General features: G+C 43.6%; 1 protein-coding gene across 5 annotated transcripts in view; it reads left to right on the top strand.

The window, feature by feature from the left end:
- The window catches only part of DIAPH3 (diaphanous related formin 3), a 394,284-nt gene that overhangs the window by 90,762 nt on the left and 282,910 nt on the right, over positions 1–20,612 (top strand). The window lies entirely within an intron of this gene.

The raw sequence follows: 20,612 nt of genomic DNA, 5'->3' as shown, positions 1-20,612 counted from the left end.
TACCGGGGCTCCATCGGTGCCGTCGCCCATCAGTTAAGAATATCTGCCTGCTGTCCCTGGATAACACCTGTTACGGTAAGTAACTGTGCTTTTCTGGCAATGAACCCCCGACTCTATACTGATGGTGCATTCATATATACCTTACATGATGACATCCCTTCACTAACATCTGACAGGTCAAAAATATTTGCTTCCATATAAGCTTGTATATCTGGATTTTCAGAAGGCATTCAACAAGGTTCCGCATGAACGATTACTTCGAAAAATTGCGAGCCATGGAATCGAGGGTGAAATACGTGGATTAAAAACTGGCTGGTGGATAGGAAACAGAGAATGGGGGTAAATGGACAGTACTTAGACTGAAAAAGTGTCACCAGTGGAATGCCTCAGGGTTCGGTGCTTGGACCCGTGCTCTTCAACATATTTATAAACGATCTGGAAATTGGTACGATGAGTGAGGTGATTAAATTTGCAGATGATAACTAAGTTATTCAGAGTAGTGAAGACACAGGAGGATTGGGAAGATCTGCAACGTGACATAAACACGCTTGAGAAATGGGCTGCGACATGGAAAATGAGGTTCAACGTGGATAAGTGTAAGGTGATGCATGTCGGTAACAAAAATATTATACACAAATACAGGATGTCTGGAGCGTTACTTGGAGAGAGACTTGGGAGTGCTGGTCGACAAGTCGATGAAGCACTCCGCGCAATGTGCGGCAGCGGCGAAAAGGGTGAATAGGATGCTAGGAATGATTAAGAAGGGGATCATGAACAGATCGGAGAAGGTTATCATGCCGCTGTACCAGGCCATGGTACGCCCTCACCTGGAATACTGTGTCCAGCACTGGTCATTGTACATGAAGAAGGACATGGTACTACTCGAAAAGATCCAGAGAAGAGCAGCTAAAATGGTTAAGGGGCTGGAGGAGTTGCTGTACAGCGAGACATTAGAGCAGGGGTGTCCAATGTCGGTCCTTGAGGGCCGCAATCCAGTCGGGTTTTCAGGATTTCCCCAATGAATATGCATTGAAAGCAGTGCATGCAAATAGATCTCGTGCATATTCATTGGGGAAATCCTGAAAACCCGACTGGATTGCGGTCCTTGAGGGCCGCAATCCAGTCGGGTTTTCAGGATTTCCCCAATGAATATGCATTGAAAGCAGTGCATGCAAATAGATCTCATGCATATTCATTGGGGAAATCCTGAAAACCCGACTGGATTGTGGCCCTCGAGGACCAACATTGGACACCCCTGCATTAGAGAAACTGGGTCTCTTCTCCCTTGAAAAGAGGAGACTGAGAGGGGATATGATCGAAACATTCAATATACTGAAGGGAATAGACTTAGTAGATAAAAGACGGGTTGTTCACCCTCTCCAAGGTAGGGAGAACGAGAGGGGACTCTAAAGTTAAAAGGGGATAGATTCCATACAAATGTAAGGAAGTGCTTCACCCAGAGAGTGATGGAAAACTGGAACGCTCTTCCGGAAGCTTTTATAGGGGAAAAACACCCTCCAGGGATTCAAGACAAAGTTAGACAATTCCTGCTGAACTGAAACGTACGCAGTTAGGGCTGGTCTCAGGGCACTGGTCTTTGACCTAGCGTCTGCCGCGGGAGCGGACTGCTGGGCATGATGGACCACTGGTCTGACCCAGCAGCGGCAATTCTTATTTTCTTATGTTCAGTGGGGCTTTACAGGTTTAATCATTGAATTTAACTTTGCCAATGCCATATTTTCTATCCATGTCAAAACTGTTGTCGGGCTTAAAAAGTGCTGTTGGTGCCAGCGGCCTATCTCCATATCTGATCTGCATAGCTGGTGTTTATAGTGTTTAGAAACATAGAAACATAGAAATAGACGGCAGATAAGGGCCTAAATATTGAGTGAGGCGTTCTATCTTATAGAAGTGATCTTTAAAAGCTTGTCAAATTCAACAGGAAAAGCTCTTCGGTTCAGCTATGGACATTGGGAAATATTCTGAACCGGCGGTACCAATGGTACCAGCATAGATATTGGTATCAGATGACATTCTGGCATTGGGGAAGTCAGCTAAGAAGCCATCCTTGTCTCAATCACTGTTGCAGGCCTCAAAGATGAGTTTCTCAATGCAGGCTGAAAAGCGATGCCACCGCTCTCCATCTCTGCAGGCTGTGTATCCTTCAGGGCATTCATCCTTTCCAAGGTCAACCACCCCTAAACACCCTTCCGCACTAGAGAGTTGCGCGGGGACAGAAATCCCACCCGTCCCCACCCGTCCCCGCCAAAGTCCCACCCGTCCCCACCCGTCCCCGTGAGGAATCCCACCCGTCCCCACCCGTCCCCGTGAGGAATCCCTCCGTCCCCACCCGTCCCCGCGAGGAATCCCCTCCGTCCCCACCCGTCCCCGCGAGGAATCCCCTCCGTCCCCGCCCGTCCATATAAACTTCAGAAATAGTTATTTCATTTAATTATGCTACTGAATTAAAGGCTCTGGTAGAAACCCATTTATAAATAAGCAAAAAGACTTTATTAATTTGAAAATATTCATTGGGAAGAATACATACTTTGCAAATGGGTTTCTACCAGAGCCTCTAATGTTTATAAATTTTTATCAACACAACTAATATACTTTATCCTGAAGCAAAATAAAAAAAAAGAAATATAATTCTTTTCCTACCTTTGTTGCCTGGTTTCTGCTTTCCTCATGTTCTCATTCAATTCCTTCCATCCACTGTCTCTCTTCCTTCTGCATCTTCCATTTGCTCTGTTACTGTGCCTCTCCCTTTCTTCCCCCTTCCAAATTGGTCTGGCACCCATCTTTTTCTCTCCGCTCCCCCCATAGTCTGGCATCTGTCTTCTTCCCTGCCAGCGTCTTCTCCCTACTCTCTCTTCCCCATTTCCTTTCAGCGTCCTTCTCCCCCCATCTTCCCCATGTCCTGTCAGTGTCCTTCTCCCCCTCTGTCTTCCACATGTGCTTTCAGTGTCCTTCTCCCCCCTCTGCTTCCCCATGTCCTTTCAGCGTCCTTCTCCCTCTCTGTCTTCCCCATGGCCTTTCAGCGTCCTTCTCCACCACCCCCCCATCTTCCCCATGTCCTTTCAGCGTCCTTCTCCACCCCTTTGTCTTCCCCATGTGCTTTCAGCATCCTTCTCCCCCCTCTGTCTTCCACAAGTGCTTTCAGAGTCCTTCCCCCCCCGCCCTTCCCATGGCCCTTCAGCGTCCTTCTCCACCCCTTTGTCTTCCCCATGTCCTTTCAGCGTCCTTCTCCACCCCTTTGTCTTCCCCATGTGCTTTCAGTATCCTTCTCCCCCCTCTGTCTTCCACAAGTGCTTTCAGAGTCCTTCTCCCCCCTCTGCTTCCCCATGTCCTTTCAGCGTCCTTCTCCCTCTCTGTCTTCCCCATGGCCTTTCAGCGTCCTTCTCCACCCCCCCCCCCATTTTCCCCATGTCCTTTCAGCGTCCTTCTCCACCCCTTTGTCTTCCCCGTGTGCTTTCAGCATCCTTCTCCCCCCTCTGTCTTCCACAAGTGCTTTCAGAGTCCTTCCCCCCCCGCCCTTCCCATGGCCTTTCAGCGTCCTTCTCCACCCCTTTGTATTCCCCATGTGCTTTCAGCGTCCTTCTCCCTCCTCTGTCTTCAAGTTCTTTCAGAGTCCTTCCCCCCCTCCTCCCGTCTTCCCCATGGCCTTTCAGCGTCCTTCTCCCCACTCCTTCTCTACCGCCCTGGGTGCAGCACAGCCGGCCAGGTCCCCTTACTTTTGTGGCACTTCCCCGACCGACTGACAACAGCCCCGGTCCGACAAACCTCCCTGCCCTTAACTGCGAATCTAAATTACCTTATTACAGCTGCTGTAAGAAGATAATTTAGATTCGCGGCTACAGGGCAGGGAGGATTGTCGGACCGGGGCTGTTGTCGGTCGGTCGGGGAAGTGCCACAAAAGTAAGGGGACCTGGCTGGCTGTGCTGCAACCGGGGCGGGGTGTGGCGGGGCGGACCGCCCCCTCCCTTGGTAGCCACTCGAACCGCGAGGCTACTCTCCTCCTTACCTGCACTGCCTGCAGCACAGAGCCAAACGGAAGTCTTCCCGACGTCAGCGCTGACGTCGGAGGGGAGGGAGGGCTTAAACAAAGCCCTCCCTCCCTCCCTCCGACGTCAGCGCTGACGTCGGGAAGACTTCCGTTCGGCTCTGTGCTGCAAGCAGAGAAGGTAGGGAGAAGAGCCGCGCGACTGAGTACATCCAGCCCCGCAGGAACCCCGCGACCCTCGGAGGCGTCCCCACGGGATCCCCGCGACCCTAGGGGCGTCCCCACGGGATCCCCGTGACCCAAAGGGGGAACCCGCGGGATGCCCGCGGGTCCTGCGGGATTCCCGTCGTCCCCGTTCCCGTGCAGCTCTCTATTCCGCACTGATGGTACCGGTGCAGTTCTTTAAAGAGTAACTTAATGAGTTCTTTTGGAGGGAGATCAGTGACATGTTGTTGATTGCAACATTGTTGTTAATATCGACTCCCTCTGTACTGGCCTAGCCTAAGCATAGCACCTCAAGGCCGTAGGGTACCAAATCAAGATCTCTGTCGAAGCATTGGTCTACATCGCACCGATCTGCTAGTAGAAATCAGTGTTCACCATCAAAGCACCAATCCCCAACATCACATTGAAGCATCCTCGTTCTGCATCGAAGCATCAATGTTTTTCTATACATTGACGCTCTGGATCTAGACACGGTCTATCAACTTCGCATCATTCCCATGTTTCTGAGGGGCAAGAGAGCTCCCTGTCGATCCTCTTCTTTGTCTTCATTGGATTGGTACCGGGAACATCGAGGAGCATTGTCTAGTAAGTCTCGCTGCTCTCCTGGACACTGTTCTTCCAATAGAGAATTACTTGGGGTGCCTGTGGTTGACTCTGACCTTTCTAGATACCATACTGACTCCAAGTGTGAGCCCACTCTATGAATACTGGAATCGTATGGTATACCATCGGATCCATCACCCTCCCCCTAGAAAGAGATCTCCTGAAGGGCTGTCTTTCACTAAATACATTAGACAGTTGAGAAAGGCCCTACCTGTCAAGCTAGAGGCTGACACTGAGCCAAGAGCAGAACTTTTGGACGCCTTAGATTATGATGAACCACCTAAGGAACTTCTCAATTTGCCTTTGCATAATCTACTTAAGGAGGCCCTTTTTCGAAACTGAGAGAATCCTCTTTTGGCCACTGCAGACCCAAGGAAAATTGATTCTCTTTATAGATTTCCTGCCTGGGATTTGACAAGTTGCAGTTTTGACACCAATCCCTGCTGGTAGAGTCAACCCTCAAGAAGTCATCCAGTACCAGAATTTATGCCTCTGCACTACCAGGGCCTGAGGGTCGCACAATGGACAAATTTGGGCACTACCTCTACTGAAACTCAATGTTGGCCAGTAGAGTGTTGAATTACAACTTTTATATGTTCTTCTACTTTAAACATCTTGTAAAGAAGCTAGCGGACTTTGAGCAATATATTCCCTTGGAACATATTTAGGACTTCCAACAAACAACTCGCAGCCTTATCCAGACTAGAAAGTATATGACTCGGATAGTGTTTGATGCATTTGAGATGTCATACAGAGTATCCGCTATGTCCGTGGCTATGAGGCATCTAGCTTGGTTACGAGTTTCAGACATGGACATTAATCTCTAAGATCATCTAGGCAACATCCCACGATTGGGGGAAGAGTTTTTTGGGGATAGAGTAGATGTGGCTACCCAGAAGCTCACTTAACATGAGAAGAACTAGAGCTTTCTGAAAAGATCAAAGAATAAATCTCAGCCATCTAAGTCAGCTCCAAGACCAGCTGCTTAATCTTACAAGAGGAGATACTTCCACATCATCGTCATCCAAACCACCCGCACAGAAGAGGCAGAAACAACAATGACCTCAAAAATCTCAAGTCGTCTACTCCTCAGATACCAGCACAGTGTTTTTGTTGTGCTTTTAGGGAGCATGGCCAATTTACCACCTACCCAGCCTCTTCCCCAATCTATTGGAGGTTGACTATAGTTCTATCATCGACGCTTGGATTCTCAAAGTCATCCCAGAGGGTAACTCCATTTCGAAATAATACCTCCAAATCAGCGTCCAAGAGAGTCCTCTCTCGCATCTCAACAGACGTCCCTTCGTCTTTAGGAAGTCAAAGTTTGCTTCACCTAAATGCCATAGAGATAGTGCCTCCTTATCAGAAAAAATCAGGGGTTCTACTCCGGGTATTTTCTAATCCCAAACAAGATGGGAGATCTTTGTCCTTATCCCAACCTCCGCAACTTGAACAAATATCTAATCAAATAAAAGTCTCTATACCCCTTCTAGAATGAAACGAATGGCTATGCTGTCTAGATAAAGAGGCTTACATACATATATCCATTCATCCTGCTCGCAGAAAGTTCCTACACTTTCGCGTAGTTCAACATTTTCAGTACAATGTTCTGCTCTTTGGCCTGACATCTTCTCCAAGAATATTCACCAAGTGCCTAGTGGTCGTAGCAGCAGCTCTGCATACACACAGATTACAAATATTTCCGTATCTGGATGATTGGCTAATAGCCGCCTCATCTCAGAAAGTACTTTCCGCAACACAGTTAATGATAACATTTCTTCAACAGCTAGATTTTGAAGTCAGCTTTCCAAAGTCTCAACTTCAACCCTCACAAAAACTGCACTTCATAGGAGCCCTTCTCGATACCATTCATCTAAGGGCTTTTCTTCCTCAGGAAAGACAAGACACATTGATCCACCTTAGAGAGCAGGTTTCTCTTCTACAAACCATTTCAGCCAGACAAATGATGCAACTCTTGGAGCACATGGAATCCACAGTCCACATTACTCTTTGGCAAGACTCTACCTCAGACCAGCTCAGTGGACCCTAGCCTCTCAGTGGTGTCAAGCTCTTGATTTCTTCTCAAAAGATTAGTCACTTCATCTCTTCAGTGGTGGATGGATCCGACCAAACTTTCAGTGGTGGATGGATCCGACCAAACTTTCTAGAGGTCTACTGTTCCACATCCCTCCATATCAAAAAGTACTTGCCACAGTTGCATCCATGTATGCTTGGGGAGCTCACCTGGATGATCTTCAAACACAGGGCCGTTGGTTTGTTCAAGAAAAAACATTTCACATCAACCTGTTACAACTCAATTTGCTATATTCTTCATAAGAACATAAGAATATCCTTACTGGGTCAGACCAATGGTCCATCAAGCCCAGTAGCCCGTTCTCACAGTGGCCAATCCAGGTCACTAATACCTGGCCAAAACCCAAGGTGTAGCAATATTCCATGCTACCGATACAGGGCAAGCAGTGGCTTCCCCCATGTATTTCTCAATAACAGATTATGGACTTTTCCTCCAGGAACTTGTCCAAACCTTTCTTTAAAACCAGCTACGCTATCCGCTCTTACCACATCTTCTAGCAATACGTTCCAGAGCTTAACTATTCTCTGAGTGAAAAAAAATTTCCTCCTATTGGTTTTAAGAGCACTTCCCTGTAAGTTCATCGAGTGTCCCCTAGTCCTTATAATTTTTGACGGAGCGAAAAATCAATCCACTTGTACCTGTTCTACTCCACTCAGGATTTTGTAGACTTCAGTCATATCTCCCGTCGGCCATATCTTTTCCAAGCTGAAGAGCCCTAACCATTTTAGTCTTTCCTCATACGAAAGGAGTTCCATCCCCTTTACCATCTTGGTCGCTCTTCTTTGAACCTTTTCTAGCGCCATTATATCTTTCTTGAGATAAGGAGACCAAAATTGAACGCAATAGTCCAAATGAGGTTGCACCATGGAGCGATACAGGGGCATTATAACATTCTTAGTCTTGTTAACCATCCCTTTTTTAATAATTCCCAGCATCCTGTTTGCTTTTTTGGCCACCGCTGCACGTTGAGCGGAAGGTTTCATTGTATTGTCTACAATGATACCCAGATCCTTTTATTGGGCGCTAACCCACAAGGTGAACCCTAGCTTCTAGTAACTGTGATTCAGGTTATTCTTCCCAATGTGAATCACTTTGCATTTGTCCAAATTTAATTTCATCTGCCACTCGGATGCCCAGTCTTCCAATTCCCTATCGTCGGCCTGCAATTTTTCACAGTCCGCATGCGTTTTAACAACTTTGAACAGTTTAGTGTCATCTGCAAATTTAATTACCTCACTCGTCGTTCCAATTTCCAGATCATTTATAAACATGTTAAATAGCACCGGTTCCAGTACAGACCCCCTGCGACACTCCACTGTTTACTCTCCTCCATTGAGAAAATTGACCATTTAACCCTACCCTATGTTTTCTATCCAATAAGCAATTCCTAATCCACAACTGAACTTTGCCACCTATCCCATGATTCTTTAATTTTCTCAGGAGCTTTCTGAAAATCTAGATACCTTTCAGAGCAACCTTTCCAATCAAGTAGCGATGTATTACATTAACAAACAAGGAGGAACGGGATCTCTCCATCTGTGTAAAGAAGCTGAGTACATTTAGAACTGGGCGATAGATCTCAACATATTTCTCAAAGTGGTGTATGTACAAGGGCCTCAGAACACTCCAGCAGACAAACTCAGCAGATTTCTTTGACCACATGAGTGGACTCTCAACTCCAAAGTTTTACACCACATGTTTTCACTAAAGGACACTCCTCAGATAGATCTGTTTGCCTCTCACCACAATCACAAATTGCCTTAATATTTTTCCAGACAGTATTCTCCTCAACTTCTGGAAGCAGATGCTTTTCTTCTGGATTGGACAGACAAGTTCCTATACTCGTTTCCTACAATCCCTCTCATTCTGAAGGCATTAGTCAAACTTAAGACAAGAGTCGGCCACCATGATCCTGATAGCTTCTCAGTGGCCCAGACAACCTTGATACTCCCTTCAGCTGATTGCCAAGGATCTAATTCCCTTGCAAATCTTTCCATCTCTACTCACTCAGAGTCAAGGATCTCTTTTACATCGCAATCTAAATCGGTACATCTCACAGCTTGGTATCTCTCGGCCTAACTTCAGGAGAGCCTAATCTCTCTGATGCTATACAAACCATTATTGCTGCTTCCACAAAACCTTCTACTCAGCAATGTTATCAACAGAAATGGACACGTTTCAATATTGAAATGTGTCCACTCTCCAACACCTAGATGCTCCATCTTTTCTATTGTCAGTATTGGATTATCTTCTCCGTCTTTCCAATTCTGGACTGAAAACTACGTCGGTCAGAGTTCATCTCGGTGCTATTAGTGCTTCTCACATTCCTGTCAACAATAAATTTCTGGCCTCTCATCCTCTTGTTTCCAGATTTATGAAGGAGCTATTCAATTCCAAACCTCCACTCAAGCCGCCTCCAGTTGTCTGGGATCTTAATGTAGTCTTAGCCACTCTGATGAAACCACCATTTGAGCCAATGGCTTCTACTCATCTCAAGTTTCTCACTTGGAAAGTGGTATTCTTGATTTCTTTCACCTCTGCTCGTTGAGTGAGTGAACTTCAAGCATTGGTGTTGGACCCATCATTCACAGTATTCCATCATGATAAGGTGGTTCTCTGCACCCATCCTAAATCCTCCCCAAAGTGGTCACGGAATTTCATTTCAGTCAATCCATTGTGCTACCAGTTTTTTTTCCAAAGCTACATGCTTATCCTGGAGAAACAACTCTTCACACTTTGGACTGTAAACGTGCCTTGGCTTGCTACATACAGTGAATTAAGTCACACAGGACATCACCTTAACTGTTTATCTCCTTTGATCCTAACAGATTGGGCAAGCTTGTAACCAAAATAACTATTTCCCCATGGCTAGCGGCTTGATTTTCCTTTTGCTATGCTCAGGCTGGGCTGCAGCTCGAGGGTCGTGTAATAGCACACAAGGTCTGAACTATGGCAGCATCAGTAGCTTTCTTATGTTCCACTCCCATTGAAGAAATTTGCAAAGCAGAAGTCCAAGATGGCGGTGGTAAGGTGACAGTGTCTTCAATTGAGCATAGCAGAGAATTGTAAAGTTTTACCTGTTATCTCGATATGCCGCATTCTAAACAAAAAGGAAATGTTTGCGCCGATCCCTCGGCAGCTAGAACATCATCCCCTGTTCAGTGCTCCATTTGGGAGTTCACCGCTGCCTTTGGGTACCATGAAGTAGCCAGTGAGCTGTCTGCTGCCCTTTCGGCAAGAGGAGAAGCCAAAGAGTTAGACTTTGAAATATCTCTTTCACCTCCGGATGCTGTTCCGCCACCTGGCCCTGCTCCCAATGCAGCAAAGCTGGGGGAACCCATGAAGATGTTCTTGTGGGGGAAACCCTGATTTGAGGGGCAGATGCCTCGAGAAGTTCGAGAGAGCTGGGAGCTTGAGTTTGCTCCTAGCTATTGAAACCTCCGGTGATAACGCTGGAGAGCATATGGGAAGCTCTTCAGAAGCTAAACAACATAGTTGCCAAGTCTTCACAAGATACTTAACATAAGAACATAAGAATTGCCGCTGCTGGGTCAGACCAGTGGTCCATCCTGCTCAGCAGTCTGCTCACGCGGCGGCCCTCAGGTCAAAGACTAGTGCTCTAAATGAGTCCAGTCTCATCTGCGTACGTTCCAGTTTAGCAGGAACTTGTCCAATTTTGTCTTGAAACCCTGGAGGGTGTTTTCCCCCATAACATACTCTGGAAGAACGTTCTAGGTCTTCACCACTCTCTGGGTGAAGAAGAATTTCCTTACGTTTGTATGTAATTTATCCCCTTTCAACTTTAGAGAGTGCCTTCTCGTTCTCCCTACCTTGGAGAGGGTGAACAGTCTGTCTTTATCTACTAAGTCTATTCCCTTCAGTATTTTGAACTGAAGGGAATAGACTTGAAACTTGCCAGTAAAGAAAGAAACAGGAGCAAATCCAGAGATGGAACAAATAAATATAAATGGAAAGGAAAATCTTAGGGCTCCTTTTACAAAGGTGCGCTAGCCACTACCACCACCTTATAAGCAGGTAATTTTTCAGCTAGCGCGTGTTAATCCTGTGCATGTGCTAAAAACACTTACATTACATTACATTACAGGCTTATATTCCACCTGTACCTTGCAATTCTAAGCGGATTACATCAGAAAGATAACTGGACATTTCCAGGAAGAGAAATACAATTAAAGAAGTTGGACCTAGTACAACAAAAAAGATAGCTGGACTTTTCCAGTAAAAGGAATACAATTAAAGGTGTAAGGTCTAAAGCAATTTTGATGAGAGGATTCTAAGAGGGGGTGAGAGGGGAAAAGGATGGGATTAGGACGTTTGGGTGAATTTCTTGAATAGTAGGGTCTTGATTTATTTGCGGAAAGCCTTGAGATCAGTTGAAGCTGTCAGTAGGTTGGTGATGGTGGGATCCAATTTAGCTGCATGTGTTGCTAGTAAGTTGTCATACATCTTTTTGCGTTTAGTTCCTTTAAAAGGGGGGTAGGAGAAAGGGGATTGGGTTCTCCTCTGTCTGGTTGAGAGGTTCCTGTTTAGACGGTTGTTTAGGTGGGTGGGTGCCGTTCCGTTTAATGTTTTGAATAACATGCAGTATAGTTTGAATTGGATGCGGGCTTGTATTGGAAGCCAGTGTGAGTCTAGGAAGGCGTTGGTGATGTGGTCAAATTTTCCAAGGGAATAGATCATTCTAAGGGCAGTGTTCTGCACGGTCTGTAGTTGTTTTATTAGGTAAGAAAGGTAGAGGATATTGCAATAATCCAATAGACTTAGGACTAGGTATTGGACTATGAGTCTGAATTGTTCTTTTTCAAAGAATTTTCTGATTTTGCGAAGGTTGTGCATGGTGAAGAATGCTTTTTGTGTGATTTTGTTGATTTGCACCTGAAGAGTGCAACCTCTGTCTACTGTTACTCCAAGGAGTTTGAGAGTGGGTTGTAAGGGATATTTGGTGGTTTTTATTTCTAGTTCAGTTATAGAAGGGGTTTTGTCCTTTTCAAGCAGTAGAAATTTAGTTTTATCTGGGTTGAGCTTCAGTTTGTGTTCTGTCATCCATTTTTCCACTGCTTCTAGGGTTTTTTCCAGGATGCCTGATTTGGTGGGGTCTTGTGTGTCAAAGGGGAGGAGTATGGTGATATCGTCTGCATAGCTGAATGAAGTTACTTTGAGTTTGTCTAACAGGGTACCGAGGGAGGAAATGTAAAGATTGAAGAGCATGGGTGACAGTGGGGAACCTTGGGGTACTCTGCAGGGATTGGTCCAAGGCTCCGATATAAGATCCTTTGTTTTTACTCTGTATGTTCTTGTTTTAAGGAATCCTTGAAACCAGTTGTATACTTCGCCTGAGATCCCTATTACTTCTAATATCTGAAGAAGTATAGTGTGGTCGACCAGGTCAAATGCGGCAGAGAGGTCGAGTTGAATTATCAGCATCCTTCTTCCTTTGCTAAGGTGCTGTCTGGCTATATCTAGTAGGGAAACTAGCAGTGTCTCGGTGCTGTGGTTAGATCTGAACCCCGATTGAGTTGGGTGGAGTAGGTTGTGGTCTTCAAGGTAGTTGGTGAGGTATTTGGCAACCAGACCTTCTATTAGTTTAACATATAATGGAATTGAGGTGATGGGTCGGTAGTTGGAGGGGGTGTCTATTGGTCCTTTGGGATCTTTCAGTATTGGGGTGATTATGATTTCCCCTAGGTCTTGTGGGAATTGGCCTTCCGTGAGAGTTGTTTGGATCCATTGCAAGAGGCAGGCTCTAAATTTGGGGGATGCATTTGTCAGTAAATATGAGGGGCAATTGTTCAGGTCGCATGACGCTCGACTGTATTTTCTGTAGAGTCGGTTCATGTCCAACCATTGCACCTTTGTAAAGTTGGACCAGTGCCTGTCAGCTGCAGTGGCTTCATCTGTTGTAGGGTTTATTATGATCTCGTCTAGGAGGGTCGGTGAGTTGTTGAAGGAGGCTCTAATATTGGCGCTAGCACACCTTTGTAAAAGGAGCCCTTAATATTATGGACTTTCTTGAAACTTGTTTATCGGAAGCATCTGAAAGAGCCACTTTGTATTTGAGCAAGAGGTTAATGCCATATTTAGATTGTATTTTCGCAATTCACACAAGTAGTATTTTATGGTAAAAAGATTTGGATGTTTCCAGATGTAACTCGGCAAACACAAGAACAAAGAAAATTATTCTTAGCAATGAGAACTGAAGCATTGACTTTAGGTGCTTCATTTCTTTTGGCTTATCCATGTAAATGTCTGATTAAATATCTAGGAGTGAAATATGTTTTCTCAGCTGCTCTGGTAAATAGAACTTTTCTGGATCTAAAGAAATTGGTGACTTCAACTGATTAGCTATTTTTTGAACAGCTGTTGAGATTGTGAGAAAATTTAACCGTTAGACCTACTATTATTATTTCAATGTAAATTGAGGTTCTCTAACCTTTTCCAGGGCCTCCCCTCCATTATTGTGGTCTAAGGAAGACAGTATATTTTCTTGAGTTTATTTTGTGCTTTCTTTATAGAATTTTCTTTCTGTATTTCTTAAGCAAGAGTATTCTTGTGAATTATGATAAATTGCAATATATATAAAAAAAGAAATTTGCAAAGCAGCTTCTTGGTCTTCAATTCACATCTCACTTCTGTCTAGAATCCTATTCCAGACGAGATGGTTGTTTCAGCCAAACAGTATTGAAGAATTTATTTTCTTCTTAATGGCCAGCTCTTCCTCCATCACATTATATTTAGCTAGGGAGCTCCACATGTGAGAATATGCTGCCTGCTTATCCTAGGATAAAGCACAGTTACTTACCGTAGTAGGTATTATCCAGGGACAGCAGGCAGATATTCTTACATGTGGGTGACATCATCCACAGAGCCCTGTACGGACAGCGTTAAAAGTGAACTGTCACTTTAAGTTTGAATAAACTTTGCGACTGCCCACACTGCGCATGCATAAGTCTTCCCACCCAATGTAGGCTTGCAGTTCCTCAGTTCTGTAAGCAAGCTAAGAAGCCAACCAGGGGAGGTGGAGGGATGTAAGAATATCTGCCTGCTGTCCCCGGATAGAAGCTGTTACAGTAAGTAACTGTGCTTTATATTCCGGTAATTATTTTGTATCTGGAGCAATGGAGGGTTAAGTGATTTATCCCAAAGTCACCAGGAGCTGCTGTGGGATTTAATTCACAGGCTACTGCGCTAGCCATTAGGCCAGTGTTTTTCAACCTTTTTTGGGCAAAGGCACACTTGTTTCATGAAAAAAATCACGAGGCACACCACCATTAGAAAATGTTAAAAAATTTAACTCTGTGCCTATATTGACTATATATAAAGTAATTCTCTTGAATAGGAATCAAATAAACACAAAGAAAGTATTTTATAATTACTTTATTATGAAATATTAAGTAAACAGAATAGTGAAAAATTATAAAATACTTTATTCAGTGCGAAACCTGGGCCTGTTTGGCTGAACACAAAGCTGATATTCTGGCTGGAATCGAAGAAAGACACACACGTAGCTCTTCGTCAACAGCTCTCAGTCTCTCTCTGTTTTTGGTTTTTATAGCATACAAAAATAGACAAATATACCCTCCATCCTTTTTATTAAACCACAATAGCAGTTTTTAGCGCAGGGAGCTGCGCTGAATGCCCAGCGCTGCTCTTGACGCTCATAGGCTCCCTGCGCTAAAAACCACTATTGCGGTTTAGTAAAAGGTGACCATATTGTAAAATATAGACAGCAGATATAAATTCAGAACTGTGCATAGTAAGTGAAGGGACGTTTTCATCTCTGGGAATTTACCCAGTTAACTATTAAGTTATTTGGGCAAATTCCTTTGAAAACTGTGGTAATACTGCCTCCACTTTGCTAAATTTAAAATAAATTCATTTTTCCTACCTTGTCTGGTGATTTCTGGTTGCACTTTCTTCTTCTGACTGTGCATCCAATCTTTCTTCCCTTCTATCAGCCTGTATGCTTTCTCTCCTCCACACCTCATTCCCTCCCCCAACTTTTTCTTCCTCTCTCCCTGACCTTTCTTTCTTTTTTTCTGTTTCTCTTCTTTCCTTCTGTTTCCCTGCCTGCCCCCTTTCTTTCTTTCTTTCTCCCTGCCGTTCCCCAAGCCACTGCCATCGGGGAACAGGACCCACCAATGGATAACAGGCCCCAAAGCCGACGCTGACGCATGCTCTCCCTGACGTCAATTCTGCAATTGGAGAGGAAGTTCCGCCCAGCCAGGCAGCGATTGGCTGGCCCGAACTTCCTCTCCGACTGCAGAATTGACGTCGGGGAGAAGAAGACTTATCGGCTCGATAGATTAGATCGCTAAGACAAAGTGAGTCCTGGGTGATCGACTCACTTTGCCTTGCCGAGCTACTGGCACCCCTGCCTCGGGCCCCCTGTCAGCTCCGGGCCCCTGAATGCAGGACTGGTAGTACTGCCCTGATGGCGGCCCTGCGGCACACCAGGCAACATCTCGCGGCACACTAGTGTGCCGCGGAACAGCGGTTGAAAAACACTGCATTAGGCTACCTCTCCATGAAAAGAATATTAATTGCCCTAATGGGTCAGACTAAAGGTCCACTTAGCCCTTCTCGAGCAGTGGCCAGTCTAGGTCACAAGTATCTGTCAGAGTTCTAAAATGTAGCAGGATTCCATGCTATTTAACTTCTGGGATAAGTAATAGCTTTCTCCAGGTCTTAATAAATTTATGGACCTTGACTGCTGGAATTTAGACTAAACATTTCTTAAACTCTACTATACTAACTGACATTATCACTTGCTCCAGCAATAAGTTCCAGAGCATTGAGTGAAAAATTGTTTTTCCTATTTGTTTTAAATGGGCTGCTGGGTAACTTCAAGTCTTTGTACTTTTTGAAAGAGCAAACAATGGATTCACATTTATTCATTTCACTCCATTCAGGATTTTATAGACCTCTATAGTATTATTCCCCTCATCTCTTCTCCAAGGTGAAGAACCCTAAACTTTTCAACCTTAGTAAATAGCTTCTACAGTGTTTTACTAGAATAAATGTGCAAAATTTTTACAGCTTAATTATGTTTTTCTGCTTCAGTCAGCAGCAAAAGCACTCATTTGCTCTTTATTTCACATTAAGTATTCCTTCTCTGGAAATTCAATGATCAGAACTGCTAAGGCTAATTGATAGTTTTTATTATGATTATTTTGACAGTTTTGCTGTAATAAGTTGTACTAACTGAACCCAAGTTATTGTTCTCACTACCAAAACAAACATTTACCAATTTACATAAGTATTTTGCATTGTATATCAAGTTACAAAATAAGCTAACTTCACTGGGACTTTTTCTGCAAGCTTTCCCATCTTATGAATAAACATAAATGAAATTTGCATTCTACAAAGACTAACAGGATTTAGAAATTCTGACACATGGATGATCGGATGGAGCCCTGCATGAGAACTTTAGCCCAAATCAAGTCACATCAGGGTTTGTTTGAAGGGCGCTCAGGAAGCTAAACCTATGTTCACAACTCACAACCAGAATCGTGTGATTATAATATATATGAAGGGTGCTCTCAGTGTGAACCATCAGCGATAGGAGTCCAGCTCCGACACGTCACTTCTGGGTCAAGGCGGTAAGCCTCCACCCCCACACCATCATCGAGCACCCTAAGTGTGCTGCAAATTAAGTAATTTAACAAATCAATCAAATAATAAACCAGTGAATAAATTAAATATAATTCAAACAAAGATACCTGAGCGACCCCCAAACAAAACCCTGCCAACCAGACCCCCCCAAAAACATTCAGCAAAATCAAAATCAAAAATCACCATACAAAAATTGAAAAAGGAATACTTATCTAAAAAACTTCTCACACATTAACAAGCAAAAACCGCGCCAGGAGAAAAGGTTCAACCACGCTGGTTTCGGGGAGGAGCCCTTCTTCAGGAACCTGACCCCCGACGAAAGCAAAAACGAAGAGGTCGGCTGGAGGGTGGGGTGCATGGGCGGAGCAACACTCATGCCTAAGGCACCCCACCCTCCAGCCGACCTCTTCGTTTTTGCTTTCGTCGGGGGTCAGGTTCCTGAAGAAGGGCTCCTCCCCAAAACCAGCGTGGTTGAACCTTTTCTCCTGGCGCGGTTTTTGCTTGTTAATGTGTGAGAAGTTTTTTAGATAAGTATTCCTTTTTCAATTTTTGTATGGTGATTTTTGATTTTGATTTTGCTGAATGTTTTTGGGGGGTCTGTTTGGCAGGGTTTTGTTTGGGGGTCGCTCAGGTATCTTTGTTTGAATTATATTTAATTTATTCACTGGTTTATTATTTGATTGATTTGTTAAATTACTTAATTTGCAGCACACTTAGGGTGCTCGATGATGGTGTGGGGGTGGAGGCTTACCGCCTTGACCCAGAAGTGATGTGTCGGAGCTGGACTCCTATCGCTGATGGTTCACACTGAGAGCACCCTTCATATATATTATAATCACACGATTCTGGTTGTGAGTTGTGAACACAGGTTTAGCTTCCTGAGCGCCCTTCAAACAAACCCTGATGTGACTTGATTTGCCTCGTTACGCTATTTCTACTGTAGGATTTTTGGCAAAAATTGAGTGTATTTGTTGTGAGAACTTTAGCCCAGCAGTGAAGAACAGAGCTTTTGAGACCATTCAGCTGAGAATACTTTTGCCTCTGTTGTACAGGATCACATCAGTCAGTCATTTTCTGCAGAACTGGTTGAGCATGCTTTTCAGTATACTTGGTATACCCCTTTCTCTGTCAAAGCCCATTTGACAAGAGTGGTAGTGACTTCCTGGGTGGATTCCCGAGCTGTTTCACTTGATGAAATTTGTAGACATCTACTTGGTTTACTCTTCACATCTTTATGAGGTTTTCTAGGGTGAACGTGGTGGCTCGCAATGATGCCGCTTTTGAGTCCTCTGTATTGCTGGCACTGGTTTGGTATGTCAGCTAAAGTATGAACTCCTGTGTACCTGGATAATCTTGTTTCTGTTAATATAAACTGGAATCCATAATGACCCATTCTGAGCAGACTTTTAATGCACCTGTTTTCTGCCTTGGATATTGCCAGTGTCTGTCTTGCGACCTCTTCTACTGTATTTAAGAGTAAATTAAGTCATTATTGCAGTAACATGGGGGCCCCTTTTTCCCTGTGGAGGGTTTTTCAAGCCCTAGTAGTTGCACTTAGCATGTTGGTTCCTAGTTACTCATATGTGCTTTTTTGTTCAATGCTACTTAACTGTTTATTAACAATTGTTCATTTATCATAAGTTTTAGAGCAGAACAGAATATGTTGGTTGCCAGGGAAGCTCCCCATGCCCCTCTTTTCTTCTGTTTTAGTGGAGTTCAATTGCTTTGGTATCAACTAAAGAGGGAGCTGTTCTCCACTCCAGAAAGGGAGGAGTTCAAAGTCTTAGAGACACCCTTCTGTAGATTTGCAGCTAATGGGATACACCAACAACAGTACGGACTCTTTTGTATATGAGCAGAAACAAGATTATCCAGGTAAGAACCTAATCTTTCAATAGCATGCCTTTTGTAGCTAATACATTTTTTATATATTCTGCTATCCTTGGTGATCATCTACTAACATGTAAACAACTGTTTATTTTTGTTTGTTTAAAATAAATGTTTGTGATCGCAATTTTTATGAGGTATCACACTTGATTGCCTTGTTTTCTTTTCATAAAGTTTAAGATATTCTGACTTGGTTTTTTTTTTCTGTGATGTGAGGATATGCTTGTTTTTTCCCAGTTAATATATCATGAAATGTAGAGGAAAATGTTTGCACTCTAAGATTGCAATTATTTTATGTTGCTTTTCAGTTAGCTTTGATAAATTTTAAAAAGTTTATATTACAGTATGGTTGTATAATCAGTTTTTATATTGATTTTATCCACTTAGAAAATTTAGAGTTGTCAAAATTATCTAAGATTCATGGGAATGGGATGAATTATATAAGGAGTAAACTATTTGACTTGTAGACTTGTAGCTTTAATTATGGCATCAAAATACTCATCAAATAAAAATGATTAGAGCTATCTGACTTTTCTGTGTATAGACTATGAGGAGTATAATCAAAAGAAACATCTAAGTCCATTTTGGCCTAACTCACAAGTCGTCCAAAATTGAACAGGTCCATTTTCAAAAAATATGTCCAGCCTTTTTTTTTTTCTCCAAAAATCGTCCAACTGTACATTCAGCCATCTGATTGTTCAGACCGCTAAGTTGTCCATCTTTATACCCCATTTTCATCCAAAAATTTGTCCCAAGTCAAAAATGCCTAGAAAAAGACCTTTTAGATGTGAGAGGGGCCAGAAAAGTAAGGGACTGGACACCCAGACATGGCAACAGAGTAGTGAGGCACCTTACAGAGCACTGCTGTGAACTTCACAAAAAGGGTGCCACATAAACATCTCACAACAACTCCCTTATAGGTCATGGTGAGCCCCCCAAAACACCCCCAGAATCTACTAGACCCACCTATCTACCACCCCAATAGCCCTTATGGCTGCAGGAGCCACTTATATGGCAGTACAAAAGGGTTTAGGGTTTTTTTTTTTTTTTTTGGGGGGTGCACATGTTTCTCCATGCAGTGATTAGAGTGGCTTATGGCCCTGGGTCTTCCTCTCCATGGTTCACTAACCCACCCCCAAGACCATTTAAGCCATCTCTGTGCAGCTGTACTAGGCTTTCCTATGCCAGGTGCTGATGTTCTGGAGGCAGATATGTAAAGTTGTTATTATGTTGTTTATGGGGGTGGGGGTGGGGATCAGTGATCACTGGGGCTGTGTGCGGGGTTCTGTACTTTGTGTCTGCAGTGCTTATCTGGTTACTTTGGATACCTTTTGTGGACTTAGACCTGGTTTTAGATGGCCTAAGTCTCAATGTCCAAGTTCCGTCTAGGCAATGTTGTAAAACCTTCGGTTATATATGCAGTACGACTAAGTCTAGGACGGCCCACGTCCCACCCAAATCCCACCTTCATCATTCCTCCTAAAATGCCCCTTTTAGCTCTGGTCATTCAGTAGCACTGTGAAGGCTTAAATCGTTTTAAAATACGTCTTAAACCCTGTTCAATTATGGGCACTTGGACGTTTTTTGTTACTGATCGTCCAAATGCCAATTTAGGCTGGTTTTTAGATGTTTTTCTGTTTCGATTATGAGCCCCTATGGCAATATCTTTTGATAGATTGTTACAAGGAATGACATGCAAAATACATGGTTTATTAATATTTTATATACTGTTCTTCATGAGAACACAACAAAGCAGTTTACAATCAAATTAACAGTAAAGAAAGACAAGGAACACTAATAAATAAAATAGAAGATAGTGGAGTACTACTAAAAGTAGGTAAAGAGGCTAAAAACACTGACATTAAGGAAGTTAGTCCTTGGTTGTTCTTGTCTGTTATATATATATTTTTCTATATCCCTGATTTTTTTTTTTTTTTAATATATACCGCTTAGAAACTATTATAAGCGATAGCTCAAATTTTAAATAAGAAAGTTGGGAGTCATTGTTCTTGCAGAAATCCCACCCCAGTCCATAGGCTTCTTGAAATAGATATGTCTTCAGAGCTGATTTAAATTTGGGGAAAGAGGCTTCAAGACAGTGATCTGGATAATGCATTCCAAAGAGTTGGGGTGGTACAGAAAAAAAACAAAAAGCACCCACTTATACTG

Source organism: Geotrypetes seraphini, chromosome 6 (assembly GCF_902459505.1).
Source record: "Geotrypetes seraphini chromosome 6, aGeoSer1.1, whole genome shotgun sequence".
Taxonomy (NCBI): domain Eukaryota; kingdom Metazoa; phylum Chordata; class Amphibia; order Gymnophiona; family Dermophiidae; genus Geotrypetes; species Geotrypetes seraphini.
The sequence above is the reverse complement of the archived record's forward strand: the minus strand, read 5'-3'. Positions and strand labels throughout refer to the sequence as shown.